The following is a 23,685-nucleotide window of genomic DNA, read 5'->3' on the forward strand; positions in this document are numbered from 1 at the left end:
TCAAGCACCTTAACGTGTTCTTAAGATTTCTAATGTCTATGTACCATTCCTCATGCCACAGGCTTGAGATTTTTTTTCAGATAAGATCACTCTGAAATCATGAGATTCTTTAAAACATAAAAAATTTTTAAAATGGTGGTACACAGTAAAACTTAGACTTTTAAATATGTACTGATGAAGAGGAGAAAATGCATATACGCTAAAAAAAAATTATTTACTTCTGTGTCTTGATAAGCTGTGACAAACTTTTCCAGTTTTTGAGGTGTTGCTCAATCTTCTGTCTCCATTATTAAATCACTAATAGACATAGTATTAAACTAACAGTAAAACCAATCTGAGGGGGTGGGGGAAAACCAGCATTTAATTATTAAGTGCTTCAGGAGAGAATGTTCTTCTAATCTAGCAAGCTAAAAACAACGTGTAAGTATTTTTAACAGAAAATACAAGTTAGGAAGTAGCCTGGAAAAAGAAGCCCAGTTGTGTGTGCCTTAAGCTTCAAAATCGTTTATTTGTTCTATATTCCATATTTTACAAAACAGAGTTGCATTGAAAATGCAAATCTTCAGACGTGCCTGAAGATTAATTCTGTGGAGTTCAGAAGCCTTCCTGTTTTGACCTTTCTTCAGAAACACATCCATTACATTGTCCAACTCTTACAAAGTAGTATTTTCCAAGAGGACACCGATAAGCTCTCTTGCCATGTATGCTTCAACTGTTCTGGGAAGGAAGCCTGCATTTTCCAGTATTCAGCTTGAATACTAAAAGCTGAAAAACCTTCAAAAAGCATTCTACAAACTTTCTGAAAAGCTGTGTTTTTCAAGACATCTCTAGTTAGATATTCTAAAATTTCTTGTGCTTTTTTGCAAAGAGCATGCACATAGTTATTGCAGTGTAGCTGACAGACAGAAACACATGAAGCCACATAATTTGATCAAGGTACCAGCAAATCACAAGCTTGTTTTAAAAGTCTTGGTGTCAACCAAGTAAGACCTAGGCTCCTTAATCACATAACATTAAACACACAAAAAAACCAGTCAAATGAACACTCCCTTTGAAATAAGCTTCCTCATTTAAGTAAAATAGTGATGTTTATAGTCCTGCACATTCCTTAACTGGTGCATGTCTCTTCTTCCCACTTGGATAATACAGTGAGTTTCCAGACCATGCTACACTTTTCAAAGTTTTGGTCTGTCACCTTCCTTGTTAGCTCTGTAATAGGAATGAAGCATGCAGTAACTAGTAAGACTAGATCACTGAACGATGCTCTTTTAAAAGCTGAATCTATAAAGCTATATCAGAAGGTAGAATTCAAGTTTCCCAATTGAAAAAAAAAAAAAATATTAAATCGAGGTGTTGTGTTAAATTCCTAATTATATATTTATTTACTTGCAGTTGAGTAATATTAGCAGTCACACATCCATACTGTCCATAACACTTGTATCAAATCAGTAGGGTTATAATAAGGTTAGAGCAATATTGCGATGCTGGTTTTAGAGCTGAAGAACCCATCGGTTAGACCCTTCTGCAGGAGACATGGGTAGAATTCACACAACCATGGTTTCCTGTGCTATTATGGGGTTCATCTACACATGACTCTCCAAGAAACCCACAATCCTGCAAAGCAAGGTGTATGAGTGGCAGGATGACAGGTCAAGGACAACTGTCTCTTTTCTACTCATATGAAAATTAAGTGGGAAAGTCCATTTAAGGCAGCACATTACATCAGTTTAGCAAATGACACAACTAAAAGGAGACTCAAAAGGAAAGTCAAAGGTAGGGAAATACCCTGTCAGTGCAGCACCACTGAAAGTACAAAGCCTTGGGAAAAACAATGGTAGGAGGGTTGTCTTATATGTTTCTTTTCACATAGTTACTTTCCTCTTAGTATAAATTGTACTCCACTGAACACATCAAGATTTTGAATGATCTTGAAAGTTAAACAATCCTAGGCAAATGCAGTATAGGGTATGAACCACCTGGAAATGGCGGGTATTGCAAGTACAAACCAAGCTGCCACAGTTGAGCACTAGACCACTGAAATGGAGTATGCTGCAAGAGTCCCTTTGGTCTTATCTATACTAATTAATAGGAGAATAAGAGGAGATACTTTCTGCTTATGGTCTCTAGATTCAGAAGAAGCTATCTAAACCAATACTTCACCCTCTGAAGCTTTTATTTACATCAGCACGATTTCCAGCACCATCTACAGAGGACAGTTATCTGCACAAGGATCTGATGCATTAGAGAAGCTGAGGCCACACTGCAGGACATTCCTTATTTACACAAACATGCACTCTCTAGATTTCTATAGACACAGGTACTTCTAGCACATCCCAAGCAAAGGAAAAGTAGCAGGTATCCAAAGCAGCTTCACACCTGATATATAATGTACTGTAACAAAAACTTTCTGACTGGATCTATGGCAAGCATTGCAAATTATCTGAAGCAACAACTTCACTCTTGTTATCAACATTCTGAGCTATTTATACTTACACTGATTGTTATCCTGTACTCCTTGCCAAGAAGCATTTTGAGAGCCCTTTAGCCACCATTCCTCAGCTCTTCAAGAGCTAGGTCAGATGCTGAATATATATAAACAGCCTTTTTGTGCTTGAACTTGAAAGAGAAATCAGTCATCTGTGTATGATCTGTGTTACAGCAAAATGTAATTTTTTGCTCTGACATGTTTATGGTTGTTAAGTTATCTTGATTGCCAAGAGAAATTTGTTTTCCGTGGAGGCTTCTATAGCTTAAAATGTCACCTGTTTTACCGATCCCCCTCCTTCTTTCTTCCTTTTTCAACTGATTCACAAGTTAAGTTGACCCTCTGCTAGGTTGGAAAAAAAAATAGATTCCTGAAAATTACAAGTCTGGCACAATCCTATACTAAGAGTCCATTTATCTTGTCTTTTCTGTAAAGATAGTTTGCAGATTCTGGCAAAGATCCCATTTCCAGTAATAAAAGTCCCCAAGACCTTCTCTTCCTAGATCCTGACCACATTACTGTGATTAAACTGTCTATTACAGAAAATATTGTTATTATTTGTATTTATTATTGTAAGAGGAAAAGAGCACAAAACCATTCGTATATTAAATGCTGGATAATATTGTCACTGATGCGTCTGAAGTGACTCTGCAAGCTGTAGTTTAAGTTCAAAGGCATTTACCCTCTCTACATGTTGCTTTGTTACTCTGATCTGGGAGGGGTACTGGTATACTACACACAGTATAGGCTTTCACTACCCAGCAAAGTAATGGAATAAGGCAGACTATACAGAGCACAGAAATGAGTCAGATTCTATAATCATCCATAAGTAGGTGCTGTCTGATACAATCATCTCTCTGTGCAAACTATCTGAAACTCAGCATCGTTTGTTACACATAAGTGTAAAGTCTATAACCTTACCTTGCTTAATCTGTGCCTCACAGTGAATAAATTCTTACGTACACTCTCCACCTCCAGTTGCTAACCAGTACTATTGCACATGTGCACCTCTCCCTGCCTCTGGCAGGATGAGGCTTTCCTGGTGACGTCAAGCTTTTGCATTCCAAACATGAAGACTGCTGACTTCCCTGTGGCTCCAACTCACCCTAGTAAAATAATTATACCAAACTGCTTCATCTTTCATGGTGTTGGAGGATAAAGTGTGTGTGAAGAATTGCATGTTTGGAACCATTTCTGAGCACTGAGCAGTTTTGCAGATGGGGCTAGCAGGCTGTTCAAAGTCCTTGTGACATTTCCCTTTCTTTTAACCACAACTCTACTCACTGAGCAATATAATCTTCCTTTTACCATGGAGTATGCTAATGTAAAGCCACTTTGTCAGCATGCTGGTGACACCACAATTGAAGTATATATCAGTTCAATCATTCATAAATCAATGTGTATATTCTTCCTAAGCTCTAATGTCATTTCATCAATGCAGTCCTTATTTTGCAGTTATTGATACAAATTCCAACGTGATTACAAAATCACATTTTTCACTTTATTACATTTTGAATTTTGAAGGGTTTTCCCCTTTATTAAATTACACTATATTAGAAGAGTCTGAAAATCCTCTGATGCATGACCAAGGACATAGTTCCATCTGTTTTGTTTTTCTCATTCATGACATAGATGATTTTGTTTTAACCAGTACATGTATTTCACTTTAATTCCACTTTATGTCTGTCAGGTTACATCATTTCTGATGTGTGGATACTCTGCTACAGACCTTTGCAGAATGATTTAAATTTAAAATAAAACCAGTTTTTTGCATAGCTCAGGTGTTTGGAAATGAGATACGGGTACTTAAGTTACCAGTCTAAATCGAACACATGGCACAAAGCCATATTAAAACCTGGCAAGACCAGTCTGGCTAAAAATAATTCCTATTTGAAGGTTGCTTGGTAGCCTATATAAAATGAACGCATTTCCTAACAGTTACTTAGAAATGCAGGTGTTTACACAACCAGAGCTGCTAGCACAATTGGTAGATTGTCAGCAGTCTTAGCCCAAATTCCAGGTGTTTGATTTTGAAGTCAAATACTGTACAGCAGACCAGGAGAAACTCGGCTCTATGTCTTAGAGTTACACTGTGCAAGTTCATTGTTTGTATTACAGAAGAACTTAAAAGACTGTAAAAATGAGAGCAAGACTCCATGGCATTAGGTGCTGTGCAAACACACAGGTGCCTAAAACGAGGAGGGATGAATCTAAAACTAACTGAAACTTAATTTAGGAGTCTAATCATCTTCGGCACTTTCAGGAGACACCTATGGAAGAAGTGTCAGACTGCAGTAGTCTGAATCACCTCCTAGAAGTGCCCATCTCTCTCTATGAAGCACCCAGTAAGTTAGCATAGGTATGGGTCACAATAAGGGAACAGTCCCTGAGCTTATCTATTTAACAAACAAGTCTTCTAACCTCCAGTTTTCCACATAAAAAAAGAGGTGGAAACAGACTTTAAAATTTTACAAATTTGCCTCCTTAACACGTGAGATGAATTTAAAATTTCAAAGCTGTGGAGGTTCATTGACCCAGACTGCTATACTGTTTCTGGTGGTGGTACCACATTACCTCATTGGTGTGACAATACTTTGATCCAAAAGTTGCCACATATCAAAAGAAGAATAAAAATGCAGAAATCCAGGAGGATTTACTAGAAATATGTGAATATATCTATTTAAAAAAAAAGTTCACTTATTTCCTTGTGGACATTCCACCGTATTAATGACTGTCCATTGGGTGCTGAAAATAAAAAATAATCATGCCTATGTTGATCAGGGTATTCTGTCATTTCCTGTACAACCAGCACCTCCAGAAGCACACTAGATGGGGAACCAGACAACCATTGGTATCTGAGGACATCGGGGAGAAGCGCTTTCATTAGTCGCTGGCCCTACCTCACCGCAGAACAGTAGGTAATCCAAGGGCTTTTTTAATGGCTTATCATTTACAACATGCAAGCTCAACATACAGGCTAAGAATTACTATGCTTTGTTTTGTTTTTGGAAAAAAACAAAAAACCAACCAAAAAAACCCCAAAAACCCCAAAATAAACCAAAACAAAAAAACCCACAACCCTGCCAGGTCTCAGTTTTATGGTTTAAAAGTACATCGTTATAACAAAAAGACAGGCCCATTTCTTGCCTGCAACAGGGGTGTTTGGGTAGGAAAGCAAACAGGAATAAATCACCTCCATGCACAAAAATAACTTCAGTTATTTGCAGGATCTAAGCTGAAGCAGTGAAATTCTCTTTTCTTCTCCTTTCCTGCCCAGGTGAATGTTTATAACCCTGTGGCACTTCGAGGAATTCCGTTTCAACAGCAGCTATCTTCCAGTTGTAATGCTGCAGCTACACACATGTATGTGCCTATGAGTGTACATGTAAATTTTTTTTTTTTCAATAATATTGCAGGTAGAAATTGATAGACTCATTCTTCGTTCCCCCTAGAGCAGTGATATTAACAGGCAACATACATTTACACCTCTCCAGAGATGACGATTTTGCAGTTGAATGGCAATAAGGATATCCCACAGCAGCAGAGGAAAGCCTGGACAATGGCAGAGGCTGGATTCATGTACCTCTCTATTTCAGAGAATAAATTGTAAAACCATAAGTATGTGAGCTCTTAAGTTTAGAGCGCATTACCCTTTCTCCCAGTTTAAACTACATTTAGATTAAAGCAATTTAGCTCGAGACAGGATTTCTCACTAGGACAGGAACAAAAATTAAATGTATCTATGCCCTGCGTTCCCTCTCTGCTTCTTTCAGCACTTTTACGCTCCTGAATAGAAGAGAAATTGCTATCTCTATAGCACATCAATTCTTCACATTCTCAGTTCAGTTGGGCACAGCCATGTAAGAAATAAGTATTAAAATGAATTATTTAAGAGATTACAGACTATATATAGCAATATCCAAGGGTCTTAATGCTTTTTAACTTTTTAACACACACCACCCACCCCACCCCCAAAGAATAACAACATTTTTTTAAAGCCCTGCACAAAGATAGGCATTGCACTGAAATCAGTTCGGGGTTAGTTGTTGTTTTTTTTTTTCTACCAGTATAACAGAGAGTAGAATTTGTTCCATTAGCTCTGATATTTAAGGTAATTTTTACAAGTGTTTGCTCAGAGATTGTGCTTCCCAGCTGTCCTCATTGCAATTTGCTTTGCTAATGTCATCAGAGGTTGTTGAAGCTTGAATACAGTGTGAAAAGACAGCAAAAAACAATTTGCTATAAAGGTAGTTCTCTAACAGAAGCGTAACTCTTTGTTTTGGGGTTTCAGTATTCTATGCAACTCTCTGTTTAATATTTTTGAACTCGCACATGCATGTGCAACAAAATCAGCATCAGGGTTATCTAGGAGACACAGGTGGGTTGCTTTCCTAAAGCAAGTACCATTTCCCAGTCCATTACTCCTTCCTGTAACTCTATAAATAATTAAGAGAATACGCCTGTTTCACAGGAACAACTCTTATCAAGTGCCAGCTAGAAAGGCCTCCACAGCTTACCGCACACCAGAGCGTGTGCTACAAACCATATTGCTTTGATTTTCTATGTGTGTGTGGAAATGTTTGGCTCAAACATAAAAACATAAAGTGGCATGCACTAAAACTGTAAGTCTTCAGTACCTCCACTTGTAAACTAGTTTTACAGCTGTAAATTAAAGGGATTTAAAGGCTTTTGTGCAGATGCTAATAAATTCCATTCACAAAATCATTTTTCCTCTCCCTTACAGAACTTTCCCATGTGCTTTCACATGATACACCTGTTCTCATTATGTGGGCATATACCTTTGTCCTGTGATAAAGCATTCCTTCATCATAGAATAATTAACTGTCATGTTTCTCTCATTTCTCTTGATTACTCAGTAAATCCCTTGTAGCAACAAAACAAATTGCAGCAAATGGATTGCACACAGCAAGGCACACTTCAATATTCTAAACAATATCTGACCACAACAAATTAAGAAATTTCCTTTCAGTATGAATATGCATAAACATAAGTAAGAAACACTACATCTGTAACAAAAATAAGTTTACACTTCTCCTAATTTTGTGTCATGTGTATGATATATGATGTGCAATAAAAATAGTTAAACACACATACATTTGAAGCACTGAATGTTTTTCAACACACTGTTTGGAATGGTTACACAAACTGGTTTGTGACTGAGGCACAGCCTTAGAAACAACAAATGGTGAAAACTTCCATTAGTTGAAGATGTTGGCTTTCATTCAGTTGCACAAGGCTAATATAGCAGGATGTATTCCTGTATGAGCAAATGGCAAATGCTTGAATGTGATTGACAGAATGAAGTAAACCCTTTGTTTTCTAAAATAATAGCTCCTCATTCTCTATTGTAATATTTCTCTTATGCACAGCTCAAGGCAGCAGTAAGCTCCCTTCCTCCCTTTTAGAAAAAGATTATTCAGGTTTTAGGATGATCTCTTAATCCTCCAGTGCTGTGTGTTTAACTGGGAAAATGATGACCGCAGTCTGGTCCGTGGCTGTGAGGCAAGGAGGGCACCATCACAGCACAGAGCTGTCCCCAGGAGTTCTGTGCTGTGAATACCTCTGCATACATCCTTGGATGGATTTCATTAGACTATTTTAACACATAGACTAAGGTTTGCCATCTGTCGTTGGTAGTTGTAAGAAGGATAACCAGAGGTTCAGCCGACTGGACCCATGTGGGGTCTATACAAGCAGAAGACATGTCCCAAAGAACAGGCAGATAGATACAGAATGGACCATATTGATTAGCTTCAGGTATTTATATTACCTACACTAGATCTGAATGGCATTCCTATTCACTGTGAGGAGTGTAGGGAGATCAGCCAACCTCTAAACTAGGCACTAACAAGGTTAGGTATTGTGAATATACCATTCTCCTCCCATGTTCACCTGAACTCCATTCTTCTTCACTGTGTCTGGTTAGGATGCTGTGCTGAACATACACAACATCAGAATGCTGTATAAAAAAAAAAAAAAACAAACCTCAAAGCTATGGAGAGGAAATGAACCTTTAAGCAGCCTGTCCAGTTTATAGGGCTCTTAGGTCACTATATACACCAGAAATTTCTGCCAGTGCATCCCAATTGGTGCAGAATACCTCTCTGCAGCCAGCTGAGATCCCTAGGCCACATAGTTATGCTCCATATCAGGATCTGGGAACATGAGGATTTTTGCCTTACTGCTGGCCCCAACTTAGCCAAGCCAGCCACCCATCTTCCCTGCTGTAATCAGTGACTGCTAAGGGCACATGCAACATTTGCACAAAGGAAGAGCAGGCTGTCTTTGAAGACACAACCCCATTAACAACAGGAGACAAAAGGACACATCGTAAATATGGATATTGTTTTTTGAAATAGGTAGAGTAATGCATTCACACTTGAGCAAGCACATGAAAGACACTGGCAGTGCACAGACATTGTCCACGTTCTCTGCACAGAAGTGAGTTTACCCAGAAAAGAGAAATGTATTTCCATAAGCAGTTTTAATTTGGAGTGTTTTAATTGTTGGATGCACTATTTTAGAGGCATAGGTACTGTTTCAGTTTCAGAAGTTCTAAGCACATAACACGCCACACCCCCTCTGCCCCTTGTCATCAGTGGGGTTACAGTGGCATAGGAGAGATCAGAAATATGGACAGAACATATGATTTTTTTCAGTCTCATTAAGCGAGGACAAATTCTGAAGGCAAGAGAGAACAGTCTTTTCTAAAAATGCAAGAAAAAAGGGAAGAAATTGATGCAGTTTAAATCACGCTTTTATAAATACTAACATCCTCATGTTATCTTTATATCCAACTAAATGACGTGTGTTACACAGTAATGAGACCTATATTTTCTGGAACAGGAAATCAGTAAAACAGTTTTCTATCAGACATTACATCTGCTAGTGCCTCAGGACAATCAGACTGACTAATGCCAATAAGGCTGATGTGTGACAATCATAGGCAAATTACATTTTTTCTGGTTGGTTTATTTTGTTTAAATTGTGTTAAGTGTATAAATAAATAGCTTAAATGCATTCCATCCAAACAAATAGAGAAGTTCTCCTACAAAAGCAAAAAGACTGACAGTCATGGAGTCCTCTAACTGGTGGGTGTATCTCCATGGAAGCTTGGAAGTTAAGTCATTTTAATTGTCACCGAGTGGTACAAGTATGTCACTTTGCTTTATATATTTATATATCTACCTCTGAAAACTACTGAGAAATCTAAGCAAACCTCCTTTAACTGAATAAACTGAAAACCCTAAGAAGAAATATAATTGCTTTGGGAAGTTCTTCCTAACCCTTAAAATTGTAACCATTCTCGTTACTTTAATTAAGTGTGGTTTGGGAGAGTAGATGGCTCGAGAGATTGGTAATCAGCTATTGGTTTACCTCTAGTCCAGGTCAAGGACTCAACAAATGGGATGCTGAATTATTGCCTCTCACTAAAATGTGATTCCCTAATCACATTTTCCAGCCTAAGTGCTTGGATTCTGAAGAACCTTAGTGATATCAGTTCTCTAGCAAGCCCGAGCGAGAAATCAGGCAACTGCTCAACTCCCAGACCACCTTTAATCTCAAATTAAGTGTATGTCATCCACTGTACTGCAGGAAACAGAGACCACGGATATCTTCACTCCAGTCTACAATCACTCTGGATCCACTGCCTTGTCTTTTGGACGAACAAGATTTCAACCTCCATGAAATAAGTGCAAAAAAGACAGATAGGTTTAGCCAGAAATCTGCTGTTAGGTGGAAGCTTGACTTAGTTTCATTTATCTTTTATCCATGTCTTGAAATCAGCAACCAACTAGGTACAGTTTATCCAAGTACTCTAAAATATTTTCACTTTACAAGCAACCAACACGCTCCTGTGCATTTCATAAATACTAACATCATAATCCCTTCCTAATCTGGCAAGGGGTGGATGTTTTCATCCTTTGGCATACTGAAAGGTAATATTATTGGAGAGTTATTTGCCCATTCCCTGGTGATTGAGTCTGCAGCATTTAGAATTTAACTATGGAAGTGGAATTCTTGCCTTTCAGGGTTTATTTACAGATTTTGCCAGATGAATGTGTAACCTGTGAACTATAATTAGGGATTTCCAGCTGTTACCAGAAAGCCCAGAATGCACAGCTTGCAAGCTTTGAATATATTTTAAAAAAACTACTAGTAATCCTAAAATATTATTAAACTACCAGGGATGGAATAGCATATGTTTAAAGGTGTATTAACCCTTTAGTCAGTACAATTATAGCATACGTATATTATAGAATATACATGCAGACCTTTGAGTCTCTGTGATGCATTTAAGCACAGTCTAATTCAAGTGCCACCAGCTTAGTATTGTATTTCCCTGGCTTGACCACTGGGCAAAACTGGAAATCCCTGATTTTTGTTTTGCCCAATTGAAAATAATTTTGTGGAGCCTGGGAGAGACAGCCTTGGTCCTTTATTTAGGTATGTAGCTAGAAGAACCAGTGCATAGAAGAGGAAAGAATCGTCTCCATCCATTCCTCCATGTACTGCATTAATTTTCTAGAAAACTTTAATTCAGAATGTTTACCCCTTTTCCTATAGTACCCATTATAAGAGTTATTTCTCAACAGCTTTTTTTTTTTTTTAAACACAATTTAGACAGTTCAACATTCTCCAAAATCAAATCTTTGTAGAGTACCCTGATATTTAGCTTGTTTGAAGACAAATTTCCTCTAACAAACAAACAAAAAAAAGTTTAGGTCAACTGGAAAAGCCAATTCTGAATTATGAGACTTTTTGAGAAGAGACAGATTTTAGCATATGGAAAATTGTTCTAATATTTTGATCCATAACCAGCTCAAGACCTATTTGACATGAAACCCCTCAGTTATACCTTTACCACTCCCCACACAAAGAACTAGTGAAGGAACTATTTTTTACCACATACAAAATTCTAAGTTCAGAGAGATTTGAGTTCTACATCTCACTATTAGTTAAGGGGATTTTGTGTCTACAATTTCACAGAGAGATCACATAGCTTTTCAAAACACTGTCCTGTCTAAATGAACTCTTCAGCTAGGGAAAAGTATATCTTCAGAATAAATAAGAGAAAAATGTAAACAGCTTCAGAATAAATGAGAGAAAAACCTAAACATTGTTCTTGTTAAGAGGCAGGTCTGAATGGTTTCCATCACGTGAAACCATGATAGCTTCATTCCAAAATCCAGCCACAGTCCTGATTAACATATAGTCTGAGACCATACACATATGTTCCCAGTGTTGGCCACCTGAGTTTGAGCCATCTAGTTTATTATTATTTCTCATCTGATTTCTAGTCAATATTTCAAGAGAGACATAAAACAAAAGCAATCAAGAGCTCCTTTTAAAAAATACAGACATGTGTAAGCTTCTATAAATTATTTTTTTTTCTCAAGTTACTAAGTACAGTAATTCAAGCTTTGGCTGTCTGCCTAAAACTACAGTTTCCTTAAGTTTGAATTCAAACTTTCATCTATAAAATTGATTGTGCCATTAAAATAAAAGTGACATAGTTACCAACTACTCTCTATAATTAGATACTGTTAGGTGCTTCCTGTTACTTGAAAAACATTCTTCGTTTAATATACAGAGAGAAGTAGTGTTGACTAATGAGCTGCTCCGTTACTAACTTTTACCAGTTAGTAGTAATAGTTTTATCAGAGCTGCAAACACTTTTGAATAGCCAGATCTTTGTTTTGAGAGCTGAGCTGAAATGTTCCAAATACAGTAAAACTCTAGAGCCCACGCACAATATGGATTCTTTGTTCACCTCCTATACAGGCTGAAATAGACAACCTAGACATAAATGGCCATTTGTTCTCATTACTGATCCCAAGGAATATTGTGAAAGAATGCAGAAATTAATCTAACTATCCTGGCTATGTTCCAGCTTGGATAACTACATCCTCTCTACCCTAAACACTCTCTATTTCTCTCCACTCTTTAATTTCATTTTAATAAATTACTCATTTCCCCAGTTATAAAACATTGCCTAGTGCTGATGATAAAGAATGACTACCATGTTCCTCTCCGAGGATGGCTGCAGAACAAGCCTTACCTCCCCAGGGTCAGGCTGGCTGGGGAGACAGCATCCTGCCCACTTGAGTTGCTCCTCAATTAAAAGTGCTGAGTAAACATAGGAGATAAGCCAAAGCTGGGAAGAGCAAATTTGAAACAATACATTGCACCTCTCCAAGTAGGAGAAAGTTCCAACCTAGGAGGGGAAAGAGTTCACTGCCATATAAAAACACAGATTGTGTTTGCAGTTGTGGAGCCATATTCTCATCAGACTTTGAACATCTTTAACTTGGGGCTGTGGCTACAAGTTCTTTCTCAACTTTAGCTGTGTCAGCAGAAGAGGTCCCATCGGCCTCATGTGTCCCCATCACAGCTTCCCTCCACCCTCTGGCTGCTGCTCTCTCAGACCTCCCAGCTAATCTACTTCTCTGAGTGCTTGTTTCAGCCAAAGTAAATCTGATTAGCATAAACAGCTTAATAACAGGTCTTTGCTAACACTAATCCAGTCCATGTTGACTGGAACAGGGTTAGGGAAAATGTCACAAGGAGCTCAGCTGCTAGATACCAGAGGACAGTGTATTCTTTCAGGGTAACAAAGACAGCCACCTGGAGGCTGGTCTCTTCTTCCAGCTTATCTGCAGCCGGAGAAGGATCTATGTCTACAGTAATGCCTGTCTTTAGCCAAAAACATATAAAGCAGGATGCTCTGGCATTAAACTGGAAAGATCCAATCTCTTGTCATAAAGCAGAGTTCATATGATTGAATTTATACAGAGATAACCTAGCCACACAGAAGGGCACAGAAATACTGAAACTTAAGTCTATAAGATCAAATTACTGTTTAAAGAGATCTGACTGTTGTATCAGAGAGAGGCCTTTCAAAAACCTTTTATACCCCTACCATATTTTGTTGGTTGAACTGAACTTTTCCACTGTTGCTATATCCTATTAACACTAGAAAAAAAAATATTAGGAAGGAAGGAAAGGAAGTGATTGTCAAAGTTAAGCAGCAAGGGGGGGGGGGGGGGGGCACGGAACAAAACAAAACAAAAAACCAAGATCCAAATCTACAAAGTCCAGTATATGGTAGGGATGCAGTGCAAGTAGCTACCCTGTTCTCTAACATCTAGTCCACATTTTCAAAAAGTGAAGCGTGCACCCAACTCCTAATCAGTTTTCTGGACTATACAAACTGAATAATCCTGGCTACAGGATCTTAGAAGAGACTGTGCTCCTGAGTGGGATTGAGAGGTACAAGTGTTAAAGGGGTGTGACAAACCAGAGAGGAAAAGAGTTGTCACTTTGCTGCTTTTCCTGGCTGGAGTAGGGCTGATCTTTCCCTACCTCTCCAGAATTTGGCATCCAACACTAGGCTTCATAGCAGTTTGGAGTTACGCTTTCAGCTTGTCAAGTGGCCAGTGTCTCAGATCCACTCAAGTTTTCCAAAAGGTCGCAACACCCACAATGTTATTACTCCAAACAAGACGGCACCCTGGGTTTATCAGCATTAAGTACGTTCATTTAAACATCAGTTCAAGGCTGGAAATATTAGAAGTTTACCCTAGCAAAAGGAGGTTGAATACTGAAGAGGGATTGCAAAGCTGGAAACAAGATTACAAAATAAAACACCAAGCAGAGAACTTAAGAGGACTCACTCCGGAGTCCCTTCCCATTAAGCCTACATTTTCCCTTTCTTTCTTCAAAACAAACTCCCAAACTATTCACAAATCTTTAGCCAGCAATAGCTCTGATAATTCACATTTGCCTCTACCTTTTCCTTGTGAGCCTGGCTTTTCTCTTTCTTCTTTCAGTACAAGTAAAACATTCAGTAACTGGTACTGGAACCAATTCAAGGCAAATCAAACATTTGGGGTATCTCTGGAAGGGAAGACAGATAAAGGCGAGAGGGGAGTTAACTTTCAAGACTACTAAAAAAAAAATTTATGAATCTAGTATCATAGGAAATGTTCACTGGATGCACATCCTGTCTCTGGTTCAGTTTAAGCTCTCCACAGGGACCAAACACAGCACATTAATAATACAGATGACAGAACTGGCATGTAGAGTCTTTGTCTGAACTATATTCCCTACTCTCTTCTTGTCAGCTTGGAGCTTTGCAACAAGTGGGTTGTTTCATCCATCACTCTCTTTTACATATCCACAAGGCTAGATCCAGGAAACAAAAAACTACTTCAGATATTTCTCTTAAGCATGACAATAGTATCACAGTTTAAATAAAGATGTTTCTAGTTTTCTTTTCTCTTTTTGTTTTATATATTTTGTCTTTGCACCAAATTTCTGTTGTTTCAGTCAGAAAAAAACAACATTGATTTTTCCCTTATTTCTCTATATAGCTTTATCCAGGGCACTCAGTCTGTGATTTGCAGTGCCAGTGACCATGACTAAATGGATAGTTAATCCAGTCTGTAAACTATGATGGCAGTCCAGTTCCTTTACCCTTTCTTACAGAAGACATTATCCATGCTATCATAGAAAGAAAATTCTCCTATGAAACCATAAAAGAGCCTGAAAGCTGCTTCCTAACTTTCACCCCTCACGTTCCCTAAGAGCAGCTGAGGGGTTCTACCTATCTGGGCTATTAATTGGCTCTTACTATCAGAACAGCTGAGCACCCAACAACCCTTAATTGCAGTTACCCTCACCACACTCCTGAGGTAAAAGCAGTGGCATAATCTCTACTGTACTAACAGGAGGCACAAAGAGTCTGTATAACTTGCTCAAAGCATTCACAAGGTCTGTGGTAGAGACAAGATTTCAGTGCTCCCTTTGCAAGCCAGGGCTCTTTTCTCTTCTAAAACCAGGCAGCACAGAAGCAGGGGAAGTTATTTGCTCCCTCCCCATCACCCTCCTGCTTTTCCAGTTTTGATGGTGTTGTGGTTTAACCCCAGCCAGCGACTAAGCACCATGCAGCTGCTTTCCCCTTCCCCCTCCCAGTGGGGTGGGGAAGTGGGAAAAAAAAAATAAAACTCGTGGGTTGAGATAAGAACAGTTTAATAAGTAAAATAAAATACACTACTAACTAAGAATAATAATATAATAATAATAATTGTAATGAAAAGGAATACAACAAAAAAAATTAACACCCAAGAAAAAACAAGTGATGCACAATGCAATTGCTCACCACCCGCTGACCAATGCCAGAGCCGTGATCCGTGCCTCCCGGCCAACCCCCCCTCCCGTTTATATACTGGGCATGACGTTCCATGATATGGAATATCCCTTTGGCTAGTTCAGGTCAGCTGCCCCGGCTCTGCTCCCTCCCAGCTTCTTGCACACCTGCTTGCTGGCAGAGCATGGGAAACTGAAAAGTCCTTGGCTTAAGATAAGCGCTACTTAGCAACAACTGAAACATCAGAGTGTTATCAACATTATTCTCACACTAAATCCAAAACCCAGCACTGTACCAGCTACTAAGAAGAGAGTTAACTCTGTCCTAGCCGAAACCAGGACAGATGGATAGGAGGGTCGTATATTAGGCACTTATCTAGAAACCCCTTATTTTGTGGGCAGGAGAAATAAATCGTTCTGTGTCACTGAAGGAGATGTTACTACCAGTTCAGCAGGTCTGTGAATACAATAAGTTCCTGTAACATGCATCCCTCAACCCAGCTAAAGGTTCCTGCAGCCACAGAAAGCCTGGGAATAGAGACGAATACCACTTCAGCCTCTCTGGACATCTGTCGTCTTTGCCATCAGTTTATCATTTCACAAAGAACTAGATCAAACAGTCAAGAACCTGGTTTTGTATAAAATTTGCCAGCCTCAATACAGACTTATAAGGAAACGTATGGGTTTGTGGGCATTCTGTAGTTATGGCAACTTAACTTAAAAAAGTAAGTGTCCTGTCACAACTGAGACCATTCACCATTGTACTGAAAAGTGTTCTGTTGTACACTTGCATTTGTAGCAGGCTAAGCACTCCCATCAATAGCCCCATAAGCAGTTTTCACACTTGTACTATCCAATTTAGGAGCGAACGTTGGTTTCATCTCAATTATATACTGTAATCCCCCATTTAATCCCTCCTTTCAGGTTTTACTGTAATTTATTCTATTCAAACTCTGCCTTTGCTGTTAAAGTTGTTACTATCCAGTCTGGACATTCGCAGTGCACTACTTTCTTCTTAGATCACACCAGACCCTTTCTAGGTTATAATACTTCCTTATGCAATTTTTTACTTTTTTTTAACAAATGAAAGTAAAAAAGCTAAGCAAGTTTCCCTGTGGGTACCACAACTAAATAAAGCAAGTTTCCTACCCATTTGTGTCCTGCTTCCTTCAACAACTCCTCTCCTCCACACCCTTTCCATATCACTCCTGCCTTCTCTCTTAGTTCCCAGAGAACTTTTTAAGCCAGAGTGATTATTAGTTGCTGCTGTCAAACTTAAGTTACATGTGTGATGACTGTCCAGCTGGCTGCTGCTTTCTGGAATGGCTAAGATGTCAAGTTATAATCATTCCGCTTCAGGGGGGGGACATGCACTCTAGCCTCTTCTGAGCCACCAATATGCACTGCATAACACCTTTGAAACTGACATCCCTCTATCAAATTTGGCTGAAGACGTCCAGTGAGTTCCAAAGCTACTGAGAACTGAAAGATGGACACATTGACAGCATGGTTGCATGTATTTGTCTTGAAAGCATATGACTTCCCCCCATAGCAATTCAGCCATTAGCTGTCTCTAGATTCAAGACAATGAAATAGGTTTAATGACATTCCAATACAGTCAAAAGACACAAATTTTAAAAGCATATGGTCAATCAACAATGATTATCCAGACTACAGTAAAAGTCAGTGGATCTGGTTACTACTCTGCCTGGGGGGTACTCCTCACTTCTGTTAGAAGCACAAAGAACCAGTGTCACATGCAAGCTCCACATCTAGCTTGTTTTGAAGTTCAGAAAATTGTCTCATCTCCCACAATATCTAGGAGATTGCAGTGCTTTCCCGCAAGCAGACAAGCCATGTCTTCACCTTTGCCACCCCCCACTAACTATACTGACAAATACATTCCAGTTGTCATTATAATCCTGCCAGAGGAAGGCGGGGGGGGGGAGATTTTTAAAGTAAATCCCTCTTTAAGCTTTACTTAAAAGGTTCAAAATTAGTTCTGAGTTAGCTTTTCATGTCCCTTTTACTTTCTTTCATCTTCTGAAAAAATTTGTTGTGATTAACAGAGAGAAGCAAGCACTCCAAGGAAGGTAACTCCAGTTGTCTTCAGAACTAACTACTAGAAGCATTCCTAAAGCCTCTGTTACTTCTCATGTAAATAATAATGAATAAAAGTCAACCTTATCAAATCAAGGTCATTGTGGTAATGATGCATCCACTCCATCCAGATCTTGACAGCCTCTACAGTGAGGTCTAGGCTGTTAAAGTAGGATACGATCTGATTGTAATCAAAAGTAGGTACCTTCTAATCTTTCCACACATTGACTTTGTCTCCTTTGCCAATACATCTTCCAATCACATGTATCTCAATAAGGTTTTTCAGGAAATGTGGGATAGGTACACAGGAAGCAGTGTAATCATAGATTCAATATGTATTTTGATTCAGTTCCCAGTGCTTCATTACTGCATGGTAAGGAGAGCCATGAGGGACACCACAGTACTTAACTGCTTTTTTTATGAGACCTTAGAACTTTAATACTTTTCTTAGGAGCATGGGAGTTTACAGTATTCAGATGACAGCCAAAGGACAACTTACACTTCCTTTTTACTTTTTATTGAGATAAAGTTTTGAAAACCAATATAAAAGGTCTTTAAAAAAAAAAAGTAGCAGCAGTAGTAAATAGGGCCACTTACGCCGATAACAACATGATACTTTTCCATGGGGATACGTGTTAGCATAGATATTGGAGCGTACCAGTTTCTGACTGTGTCAATACAAAGCTTAACCTCTTCCTGTGTACCTCAAGCAAAGTGAATTTACCTTTTTTGCAATTTATCACAGCACCATCAAAACCTTTGGGTATTGAACTTATGGCTAGCAGTCAGCTCTAAGGCAGAAATTGCAGTGAGGTAGCAAAGTGCAGAGCAGTTTTCAGGAAAAGCAGCAGTGCTGCCAGGACTGAGAGGCATCTTCTTGGAGAAAAGGCAAACAGGACAGTACAGCAGTGGGAATAGGACAAAAATGAGCATTTTACTCAAAAAAAAAAAAAAAAAAAAAAAAAGGAAAAAAGTCTAGAACTGAAGAAATTTAGGATTTTTTTCCCCTCAGAAAGAAAGGAGGAAGATGGAAGGAGAGAGAGGTTGGGACACTAATAGGTCTGGTGAAATTTTCTGGGGTTTCCTTCTCTTATCATTTCTGAACAATGCTTGGAATATTTTGCATTTAAAACTTTTCCTTTGTAAAACTATGACAGAGAGCGAGGCACTCCCCCAGACCGATGGGGATGTAAACTTCTCTGAAGTACCCAGGATTTTGTTGAGGCTTGCAATGCTGCCAAATATGGAAGACTTAAGAAAGTATAAGCTGTCTCTTTGTATAATTCCCCTGTTAAGCAGAACCTTAACACTGTTGCCATGCACAACCAGAGACCGGTACCTCTGTGCTTAATCCATTGGTTTTATTCTCCCAAAAGGAATTCTCTGCTCCTTGATAGAACACTAATCTTCCATAATCTTACAAGATCAGGTTACCTGTTTATGTCCAGAAACTGTCTCTATCCCTATCCTAGCTTTCTTTCATGTCTTCTCCCTTTCTGAACAAATGCATTGTTTTGTGTCTGAGCAGGGGCCTACAACATATTTTCTCTTGTGAGTGTTATTGACTCAAAGGCACATAGTACTTCCTTCACTCAAAGTCTGAGCAACATTTAGCATCACTTTAAAAAGGATGGCAATAAAATCTGTTACCCATGGCCAGAAAAACCCAAAAAGCAAAAAATAAGACAAACTCCAGATCAAATAAAATTATGAAGAGACAGGGATCAGCACATCTCCTTATATTTACCTGGAGGGGAATTTAAAACTACAACAAGTTTCGGAATGAGTGAAAGGAACAGAACAGAAAATGCAAAGAAAGAAAAGTTCCTTGTAGTGTTAATTTCCCTGACTACTTTGCACATGCTTTAAGGAAGATGCAGGGCAAAATCATTTCAAGATCACAGCATTTTGAGGCAATAACGTAGCTCATTTTGTCACCACTACAGATGGCAGGCTGTAATGAGCCCACGTTAATGACTACTATAGATATTCTATACACAGATATGTAATGGTGCACTGCGAGATGTCAGCAATGAAAACAAATGCCGAGAGCCTTGGCCTCATTTCAGGTTTTGTTACAAGCATGAAGCTCAGACCCGGTTTGCTCAAAGGTGGGCATAAAATTAGTACATTCAAGAGAATTTTGTCCAATTTTTAAATAAAACAAAGGTTGATGATGGTTTTGTACTGAATCATTTTCTCCCAGATAAAACCAGGTGAAACTCACAAGTTTTTCCTGAACTGTCACATTCATTTTTGGAAATGATCTGGCTGAACGTAAAAGACAAAACTGGACACCACAAAAACTGGAACTCAGAAACACACCTGCTCTGATTGCCTGTAGAGCTGACAGAGATGCCCTTTTAGCATATAAAGCCCCACAGAAACTCACATGAACATGCATTTTAACTACATATAGTCAGGGCCCCGAGTGCACCAATAGATCCTACCTGCCCCAGCCAGCCTCACCCAGGACCTGCACTCACACCCTCTGCTCATACATCCAGGAATATAATTTAAGCTCAGGCCTAGACCCACAACACCTGAGCTGCTGTTGTTTAGACTTCCCACATTGACCACAGACCAGACCTGTTGCCTTACTTTCACCTGATGATGGCTGGACTGCTTTGTCATCCAGAGTCACAACTCTGCTTTGCTCTTCCAGCTCAGACCAGGACTGAAGGCCCAAGTTTGAGCTTAAATAAGGCACCTGGCTGCACAAGTGAGGGGTGGAGGTCTCAGGTGAGGCTGGTCAGGACAATTAAGGCTTATTGGTGCACTGAGGGCCCTGACATATACAAAACCTATGAAAGTTTGAAAAAAACCAAACCAACAGATATTGCTTATAGTCTTTCCAAAGAAGGTATTTAAAAATGACAACCTCTAGTCCAGGGAAGATAGAACACGTAGACAGACACTGCATGGGGACCGAGAATTTACTTTTCTCTTTGAAAAAAGGTGATCATTTCCAACAACGTTTAGGTGAGACATGCTATAGAAATGCCTCTGACCCAACAACAGGCAGGCAACCTGATACATACAAAGGATGTGCAATTATGCATTTCCATGCAAAGCTGAATTCATCATCTTTTCAGCCTATAGGTCATGTCAAAACAAACGCTACTTCTACTTCTTCCTGAAGGAGGGGGTGAGTGAAGGCCATACCACGTTGGCTAGATATAGCATCCCCAAGAGATCTATCACATGGAAGAATCAAGTGAAATTTAGGTTGACAGCTACGCTTTGTGGCATGGAAGTCATTCAGAAGGACAAGAATTTGTCATATGAAGAACTGGCATTTGGGATTAGTAAATGAAGAGAGATCATTTGAATAAACTACCAGATGGGAAACACACTTGTCATGAAGGTCCCCTTAATTGGCTCCAGCTTGAGGCTAATCTGCAAAAATGGGTTTGGACACAGCAACAAACTAACCAACAAGAATTCATAGCAGTGACTCAGATAACAGCCCAGGAAACAGCTAAATGAATGTGATGCAAGGATTATAAGGGTGTCTGATGTCATAAAGTTATAATGGGGAAATTGTTGACCTTTCATAATTTCTGCCTGAAGCAGTGATAAATTTCTAATCATTTGTCAAAGCCACAGGAGCAAAATTAAAACAATGTGAGAATACAAGCTGTCTGAGAAGCTTGAGACAGCTATGAAAATGCATTGCCTTGATATTAAAGACATCTTCCACTGCTCACTGTAAATAGTTTCATAGAATCATGTCATCCTTTATTGAGATACCAACTGGGAGTTATCCTCATCTCCTTTCCAGTATCCTTACAGTGATGTCAACCTTTTAATGTCAATGGAAATAGTTCTAACTTACTGCGTAACCAGAAGAAAATCAGATGCGTTAACCTTCCAGGAATGATATCTAAACATTTCTAATATGGGCAAACAGACAAGTTGTTTCCATTACTATGTGAACAAATAAACAAATTTATATTCTTCTTCAAGCTGCCACAACTTACTCCCAAAGGATATAAGACTAATGGACAAACTTCTTACACACTACCTGAAATCCTCTTGGGGTAATCGCTTTTTCAATCCTAGCATCACATCACTGTTTCAAAGAGTACATTGTTCATAAAGCACTCTTGTCCTGCTGCAAAAAAGCTCAAGACCCTTAAGCCCTACCTGAAATATCCCCCAAATATTTGTAGTCCCTCCTGTATAATAGGTTTTCTATATGAGACCCATGTTATACACAAAAAACCTACACTAATTGGTTTTTATTATCTTAATAATCTTAACATTTCCTCATCTAATAATGGTTAATTTAATGTGCTCCTGTAATGCACTCCTAAATTACTGGTTTATAAAAAAAAAAAAAAACCAAAACAAAACAGTGCTGATTTCAGGTTTCCACACATTGCATTAATTATCTGGAAATGTCTCTGAGACTTCCTAGAGCAGATTTTCACAATCTTCTTATTATCCCTGTACAGATGTTTTAAACATACTGTAGCTACTCCGAGTTCATCATCCTTGTAATTTACACAAACCTTGTAACTGATATTTGTAAGTACAGAAAATCTGGAAGCGAAAAGAAATATTAGATGGCCTCCTGCTTTTAGCTCACAGATCTTCCACTTGAACAGATGTACTATCAAGAGATGCAGACCCCCTCTCCACTGAATCCAGGGGAAGTGAGGGGAGGGTGCACATAGCCTAGTCGTATTCTTCCTTGCATGCAGATTACTTTCAGGTGCTTATTTGCTATTTAGGGAGATTTACTTGTGAGCCCAGCAGTAAGCAGAAATGAAGGGGGGGGGGGAAAATTGAGAAAAGAAAACAATGCAAAAAAATGCCTTCCTATCAGAGTAGAGAAATGATTGTAATCACTAGTAAGAGAACATGCAAATAACCAGTAAGCCACAAATTGAAAGGTATAACTAGATAATTCAGATATTAAAATGAATCCTTCCTCTCTCTCCCACCACCATTGTGAGACCCAGAAGCCTAAATCTTGAATTTACTAAATAAACCCAGACACACACACACACAATTGCACAACTCAATCTAATCTGGACACAGATAACACCTGTTAGGAAGTATAATATAATAGGCAGGATAATTATTGTATGCCACAGCATAGCATAGAGTCTGAGGGTCTCTTCCACATCCCATTTCTCTGGTGGTACCAGAGTCCAATATTCTCTGACCAGGTTCTTTTAGATATTCCATACTTGGACGGTGTAATTTTTAATACCAAATTTACTTATTTAAAGACAGCTGATGTTGCAGAGGATTTCTGATTTAGCAGCGGGATAAAAAAATACATTGAATAACACAATGCAAACATAAGTTATACTTAGCAAAATATATAGCAATTGCAATACATGGTTCAATCACAATCCTAATGTGATTCCCATTACCGCTGTCCAGAATATGCTCACCATCACAACACTGGACATCCCCATTTGCCAGGAATGAATACATGGGTTGAAGCCAGCTCAAACGCATTACTCCCTTCAGTTTTTATACTATATATTGGCCTGAGCAACTACCCCCATGCTGGTCCAGCTAACTCAGGGAGACATTCACATTCTTTTAATGAACTCAGGGAGTTTATCTAAAACAAAGGCCACCCTCTGGACCCCTTTGTGCTGAGATAAAGTCAGCTCATTGCAAGAGCTGTGGTCAGTCATATCCTGCATTATTCCCTGAGCTTCACAGGCACATCGTCCTGGCCCATCTCCTCTGAGCCTTCTTCCATTTATACAGGTGTACTGGTCAGTCACACAGCTCACAGTTGCTGCTTCTCAGGGTACACAGTACCACTTTCTTCTGGGCAAATCGAAATAGGGGAGGGAGGCTGGACAGCTTCCACTGTCTCTCTCAAGGAAGGAATGAAATTATCTTGAGTGAAAGACTACTTGTATCTGCTTCACCAAAGAAAGAGGACACAGCAG

General features: G+C 39.0%; 1 long non-coding RNA gene across 1 annotated transcript in view; it reads right to left on the reverse strand.

Moving 5' to 3' along the window:
• Positions 1-20,400, reverse strand: part of LOC127020265 (uncharacterized) — a 36,484-nt gene extending 16,084 nt beyond the window's left edge. Inside the window, exon 1 of the long non-coding RNA XR_007767044.1 lies at positions 20,360-20,400. This is a non-coding gene — a long non-coding RNA (uncharacterized LOC127020265). The remainder of the gene's footprint in view (positions 1-20,359) is intronic.
• Positions 20,401-23,685: the final 3,285 nt, after the last annotated feature.

This window comes from Gymnogyps californianus, chromosome 10, assembly GCF_018139145.2.
Source record: "Gymnogyps californianus isolate 813 chromosome 10, ASM1813914v2, whole genome shotgun sequence".
NCBI lineage: Eukaryota > Metazoa > Chordata > Aves > Accipitriformes > Cathartidae > Gymnogyps > Gymnogyps californianus.